This window comes from Pelophylax lessonae (genome assembly GCF_965119305.1).
Source record: "Pelophylax lessonae genome assembly, chromosome: 6".
Taxonomy (NCBI): domain Eukaryota; kingdom Metazoa; phylum Chordata; class Amphibia; order Anura; family Ranidae; genus Pelophylax; species Pelophylax lessonae.
This window is the reverse complement of record NC_138773.1, coordinates 30,851,048-30,858,222: the sequence shown is the minus strand read 5'-3', so window position 1 is coordinate 30,858,222 and position 7,175 is coordinate 30,851,048. Positions and strand designations below refer to the sequence as shown.

The 7,175-nt window shown below is 46.4% G+C and overlaps 1 protein-coding gene across 1 annotated transcript in view; it reads right to left on the bottom strand.

Annotated features, from left to right (window-relative positions):
• LOC309558517 (uncharacterized protein) overlaps positions 1 to 7,175 on the bottom strand; it is a 251,846-nt gene that overhangs the window by 55,678 nt on the left and 188,993 nt on the right. The window lies entirely within an intron of this gene.

Below are 7,175 nucleotides of genomic sequence, written 5' to 3'. Positions count from 1 at the left end.
CCAGCGGGGGGAGGTTGGGGGGAGTTGGGACAGTTCGGTTGGAGCTGGCAAGGGCAGAAGAGTCTCTAGTGTGGCATGGAACTGGCCTCTGCTCAGACACAGTTTACACCATCCATGCTGGGGGGGGGGGCTGCACTTTGTCCTTGCCTACAACCCGCACTGAGTAGGTCAGTGGCGGGGACTTTTTACTTCTCTCCACCAGGAATCCTTTAGGCATGTCTGTGGCAGAAGTGGTGCAGCCTTTTTACGAGGCATCAGAGCGGCCCAGGGGGCAATTGCCCTCCTTCCCCCTGGCCCAGTCCTCCCCTGCCCTGTAGTAAGCACTGGTATATGGTACTGGTTTATTAGGAGGGATTCATGAATGACGATAAATGATCACAGAAGATGCAAAGTTATATATTTAAAACTTTAGGCTTAGCTCACATATGTCTGGCCGCGGTTTTCCTGAATTTTTTAAAAGGAGTCCAGTGCTGTTTTTTGTGCCAGTTCAGGTGCAAATTTTTATTTGAAATCGCACCTGAACTGGCCCGAAAAACACATAGAACTCTTTTTAAAAACAGACTGCGGCCAGCCTGCGGATATGTGAACTGCCTCCATAGAGAAGGCTACCGGTTTACATGTAATGCAAATGGACTAGGGTTCAAAATGCATCCAATTCGCATATATGTGAGCCGAGCCCTATTTGTACTTTTTACTACATTGTCAAATTTAATAATTTATCCCATTGTTAATTCTTGGGCGTACATGCAGTATATGACATGTAATTATAGATAGCACAAAATTTGCACTTTATTCAGCATGTCTGCTGTGTTCATCGAAATCAGAGGCTGCCTGGCAACTTTCGGACCTGGGGGCAAGTACAAACCAGAGGCCCATGGTGCAGCAACTCAGCCCCCCCTCCCACTGTCCCTCTTCCCAGCCTCCTTCTGACCCCCATTCCAGGTGAAGCATTGCTTCAGGTACTCTCTACTCACCGGCCGAATCCGGGTTCCCGACCTGGCCAGCAGGGGGCAGTTGGGAGGAGCTGGGACAGCTTGGATGGGGCTGACTGAGGAAGGAGAGTCTCCAGTGGGGAATGGAACCGGCCTCTGCTCAGACACAGTTTACACCATCAATGCTGGGAGGGAGGCCTGCGCTCTGTCCTTTTCTTCACCCCACACTCAGTAGGTCAGCGGTGGATACTTTTGATTTCTCTTCACCAGGAATTCTTTAGGCATGTCTGTGGCAGAAACAGTGCAGCCTTTTTACGGATCATAAGAGTGGCCCGGAGGGGGTGGGGGGTGGGTTTGTAATTGCCCCTTTGCCCCCTGCCCCAGTCCTCCCCTGATCGAAATCCACAATCACTCCGCCTTCTCCATTTACAGAGAATAATGAATAAAGAAAACACTAAATATCGCACATTTCTCTAATTTTTCCGTTTGAAATAATTGTATTCTTTAATATCATCTATTAATATCTAAGGAGACTCTGTAAATAAAGTGTTTCTCAGCATTAAACAGGTTTCTCTAAGGACAATATGGGAAGATTGCTTACATTGTTAAGAACATCTAGTTATTTCAGTAATCAGAATAAAAGTCATTCAGAATTCATACCATTCTTGGGTTGTGGACCCCAAACTCCCCCAGTTTGTGCTCTGGCAGGGAGAGAATACAAGCGAATAACATCACACACACCTATCCCTGAGAGGTAAGGCTGCACTATTATAACGACTCTAATTTCAGCTACATTTTTTTTATCCTATGCTATGTAATTTTTCCCCCTGCCCCCTGAGGAAGACACATAGTCCCTTGTGTCGTCACGAGTAGGGGAGGAGCCAGGCGAGTGTCGGTGATCGGAGTACTCCACAGTGGCAGGCATGCTGGATCGGATCCCATTGAACAGGGTATGCGCTCGGCCATCCGTCATATACACATACCATCATTATATTTCCTGCTGGGATAGATTGGTATGCTCAAGCACCAACTGCATGTGAGTGAATTTACGTTTTTTTTAATAAAGCTGATTTTACCATACGTTATTTGCACCATGGTTTTAGGTTTCTCCCCATATGTGAGAGAGCTGCTGGAGCTATATATCTAACACTGGGAGCTTGGATTAAAAGAGGAATAAAGGAAACCATCCACCATCACCCTGTGAGGGTATACCAGCTCTTTTAGACCAAGCTTAATTGTGAGGTCATAGTCAATGAGGTGAGAACCCACCCATTAGGGGAGTGACACATCTGACAAGCTGTCATATTGTTTCAACTATTTTCACAGCACTGGTAATTGGGATCATACATCACCTTCTCATCAATTTTTATAATCATTCACTATTTATTTTTATTGATATCGCTATCACTTTTTATTTTTTATTTTTGATTATGATGATTTATCATGTGTGTTGTTATATATCTTATGAATTAATTTATTTATCACTGGATATTTTAATTAGTATAGCACTTACTGCGCAGCACTTTTAGGCCCCTTTCACACATGGGAGTCCGTCTGCGTTTTTCTCAGCGGGGGATCGATCCGCCGATCCCACGCTGAGCAGGCGGATAGCAGCTCTGTCTCCGCTCTTTGTTCTTGGCTCAGTCAATGATCAGTCCAAGGGTATGTACTGTAGTTGTTTTTGGTGTTTTATTTTAAATAGGGATGGGAGAAGGGAATAGTGGGATATTCCAAATTAACTATTCACAAGTTGCGAGGACTCCTATCTGATGATGCAGCCCGGCTGCTCATCCTCCTTGCCACTTGGTAGATTTACGTTTAAGTCTCTTGCTAGAAGACTTGATGAACTACATTTATCTTCGGGACACTCTCCTCGGTATCCCCTTTCTGAACTGCTGACACCCGCCCACTGACTATCCTACTTTTGGGGTGGCCTCCTCAGGTCAGGACCCTTGACACAATATCCTGTACTCACAATACTGTTTTCTAGGGTCTCCAGTGTCTCCCCACTCAGTCAGCTTTCCTGGACCTCTGGGTTAAGCTCCGTTCCTCTGGTCCCCAGGCTGACCGCCTGTGACCACGTGCCACTGCTACAGAGGAGGAGACAGCCGTCACCTTCCCTCCAGGACTCTGCTCTCCAGCCAAAGACCCTGCAGGACATGTGCTCCTGACTTTTATACAATATCCCAGAATGCACCGAGACAGCCTGTCTCTACCAATCACCGGGACTATATCAAAGCCTATGTATCCATTGGTCAGGTTTCCTCCCACTGTCCAACATGCCTCCCTATTGGACCAGTGTGTAACACTCTCTAGACACAATGAATCGCACACTGAGCAGACCTCACTAACAGATCATACTCTCTGGGCAGAAAGCAATATAGATTTGCCTGCTGCTCCTCTGATAGGCAGACCGATCCAAAAACTATACTCTCCCACTAGCACCTACCTAGGAGGGTGCTACACATGTTTAGTCTTTTTTCTGCTATTTTTTAAATCCATTGTTTTATTCTGAGGAATTGATATTGTATGCCCCTGTGAGACTATTTACTCCTATCCCGTTTTTCCTGATAGCTGGATGTGTATTATGACCCACATTTACATATGCTAATTGAGCGCCCTTCCCCTTCTCAAGTAGTCTATTTAAGCTGCAGGTATACTAAGGCCTCTTGCACACTGCAGCTTAAAAATGCTCAGTACAGCGTTTTTTTTTTCTGAGCTAAAATAGAGCCCATTCATTCTTAATGTGCCTATGCACACAGCCGCGTAAATGAGCGCCGCGTTTTCTTCAGTAAGAACAAAATAGAAAAATCTGCATTTTTGGTCAGTAATTTGCGCCTGATGCGCGCAAAAACACGCAAAAACGCGAACAAACGCGCGAATGCGCTAAAATGACCCAAAATGTCAATTGAATATCCAGAACGCTAGAATAAATTTGCGCGCAATTACGCGCATTTGCGCGCATTTACGCGAATTCGCGCGAGCGCGTAAGCGCGAAAATGCGTGCAAATGCGCGAAAATGCGCGCATTACAATTACGCCAGAAAACGTAGATGCTCTAACAGGAGTATCGTGTGTAAGGTGCCTAATGCAGCCTTTTTCAACCAGGGTGCCCCCACACCCTGCGGTGCCTTGAGGTTTCTTCAGGGGTGCCTTGGCAAACTGCCTAAAAATTGCCCCAAAATTGGATACTGTACAAGCCAGCAAATGGATGAAACCTGTCTTTTGGTTACACAAAGCCACGGGTTTTCAATGTGCACCATTACGACCTTCTAGCCACCGGCATCCTAAAAACCAATGACCAGTGATGGAAGTAACTGCTTTTAAGTAAACAGCGTTACATAACGCAGTTACTTTAGAGGGTAACGCGTAATCTAACTGATTACTCGTCCCCTCATGGTAACGCAGTTGAAATTACTTCAGCTGCGTTACTGCAATTACATCTACCACCACCAGTGACGGCTTGTCAATAGGGGGCACAGGGGCACCGCCCCCCCCCCCCACCCCCCATCTGAACATCAGCATTTAAAAAAAAAAAATGTGTACCTTTAAATGTGCTCGGGGGGGCCGGACACACTGCTGCCTTTGGAGAGGGGTGGGGGTTTTAGCATAATGTGCTTTTTTATGTGGCTCTGATTGGCGTCCTTCAGAGTGTCCTCAGGGCGCAGAGCAATGCGCCCCGGACACTCCCACTGTACCACTGCTGTCCTGTGATTGGTCCATAGGACATCCGACGTCATAAGGAGGTGCTTGGGCGTCACTCGGTAGAGCCATTCCACTCACTGTCTCTGCTGAGGACGGACCGGAGAGGACAACAAGCAAGCCAGCCAGCCAGGAGGAGGAGGAGGATGAGGACAGCTTTCCCGGGCCAGACTTAAGTTCCACACTCTGCAAACACAAAAGGTGAGTGCCTGACACTGGTCTCTCTGCATTGAAGGGGGCACGCTGTGGTCTCTCTGCATTGATGGGGGCACGCTGTGGTCAGTCTGCATTGATGGGGGCACGCTGTGGTCAGTCTGCATTGAAGGGGGCACGCTGTGGTCACTCTGCATTTGAAGGGGGCACGCTGTGGTCACTCTGCATTGAAGGGGGCACGCTGAGGTCACTCTGCATTGAAGGGGGCACGCTGAGGTCACTCTGCATTGATGGGGGCACACTGTGGTCACTCTGCATTGATGGGGGCACGCTGTGGTCACTTTGCATTGATGGGGGCACGCTGTGGTCACTCATAAAATGTATCTCAGACCATATCAGGTAGGCATTGCCACCATCCCTTAATATGCAATAATTATGGAAAAAGTTTCTCCTCTGGGTGGGATTTTGTGGGCAATAAAAATAAAAGATAATAATATATAAAATCCATCAATTGTATTAAACAAATTTACTGTATTTTCTGGCGTATAAGACTACTTTTGAACCTTAAAAAAATCCCCCAAAAATGGGGGGTCGTCTTATACGCCGAGTATAATATCTCCAAGGTAACCTAAGTATAAGTATTACCGGTAGATGAAAATTAGGAGGGGTCGTCTTATACGCCCAGTCGTCTTATACGCCGGAAAATACGGTACACAAAAAAAGACATATATTAAAAATAATGGAGCAACAAAGCTCCTGGCATAGGCAATGATCAACACATATCATAATGCAAAACCCCTTAGTAGAGGGAAGATCCAACGCGTTTCAAATATGATCTGAACTTGTAGTTCTATTCTTCGTCAGGGACTGTTCCCAACTCTACAAATAGAGAGATGACAATGGTTACATAAATCATGTGTCTACATATAGACATGTGAGGTAACATTATACACACATATGGGTGCTGTACTTCTACTGACCACAGGGGAGAAAATCCAAGTAAAATCCTTCCTCCAAGAAGACCATGCATAAGTGTTTAACCAGAGGGCAAGTGTGCCAAAGAAAACTCAACTCAAGGTCATCATTAGTCCAGATTTATCCCATATCCTCCTGTAGGGCCGCGGGATACAAAAAAATAGAATCCCAAAATGAAGGGCAATAACCACTATATAAAAAGAATATGAAAAGTATATACAAGCATAAGTCCCAGATGTGTCAGAAAAAAACTCATAATGGGGCATACATATCAACATTCCAAAAACTTTTTTTTACATTTTTTTGACAAAAACAAAAATTGCTGTCAGCGAAGGGATCATGACAGCAAATGGTGTTGGCTCCCCCATCCATGGGATAGAGCGCATATACATGGGAAGGACAAAGACCAAAATTGATATTAGTGAGGGGCTCTGGTATATTATGGGGTCACATCAAAGATATGATTCACGGGGAGACTATACAAATATACATGACCCATGATTGGGGCTGATACTTAAGTCCTTCCTTCCAATGAAAAATATCCAAAGTGATGGATAAGGCCTCAGCAAGGCTGAATAAGTGTTCCTTCTTCCCCAGTGCCACTCATGTACAGATACCAATGTTATATACACTGCTCAAAAAAATTAAAGGAACACTTTTTAATCAGAGTGTAGCATCAAGTCAATTAAACTCCTGGGGAATTGATCTGGTCAGTTAAGTAACAGAGGGGGTTGTTAATCAGTTTCAGCTGCTTTGATGTTAATGAAATTACCAACTGGTGCACTAGATGGACAACGAAGAGACAACCTCCAAAACAGGAAAGGTTTTACAGGTGGAGGCCACTGAAATTTTTTTCCCTAACCATCTTTTCTGACTGTTTCTCGCTAGTTTTGCATTTGTCTAGGGTCAGTGACACTACTGGTAGCATGAGGAGATACCTGGAGAGGTTGCACAGGCAGTCCAACTCCTCCAGGATGGCACATCAATACGTACCATTGCCAGAAGGTTTGCTGTGTCTCCTAGCCAGGGCCAAATTTTTCTGGTGCCCCCACATGGGCATGTTCATCTTACTAACTCCTCCCCTTTACAAATGTTTCTATGGCAATGGCTCAAACACAGAGATCAGTAGCGGAACTATCAGGGTCGCAGCGGTCGCGCTTGCGACCAGGCCCTGGAGTTCCGCCACCTGAGGGGGGGCCCGCCAGCCCCCGTTCTCTTACCGCGGCCGTGGCGTGAGGGGGCCCGTCTGTCCACCTGACTGTTCTGTCTAGTGGCTCCTGTAACTGGCTGCCCTCCCCGATCGTTGTCCCGCACTGCGCGGGGGGGAGGGGGAGGTGTCTACAGCGGCCGGGATGCTAAGAGGAGGCTGGCTGGGCTAAGTCTTCTGAAAAGCAGTCTGCTGCTGCCTGCACTG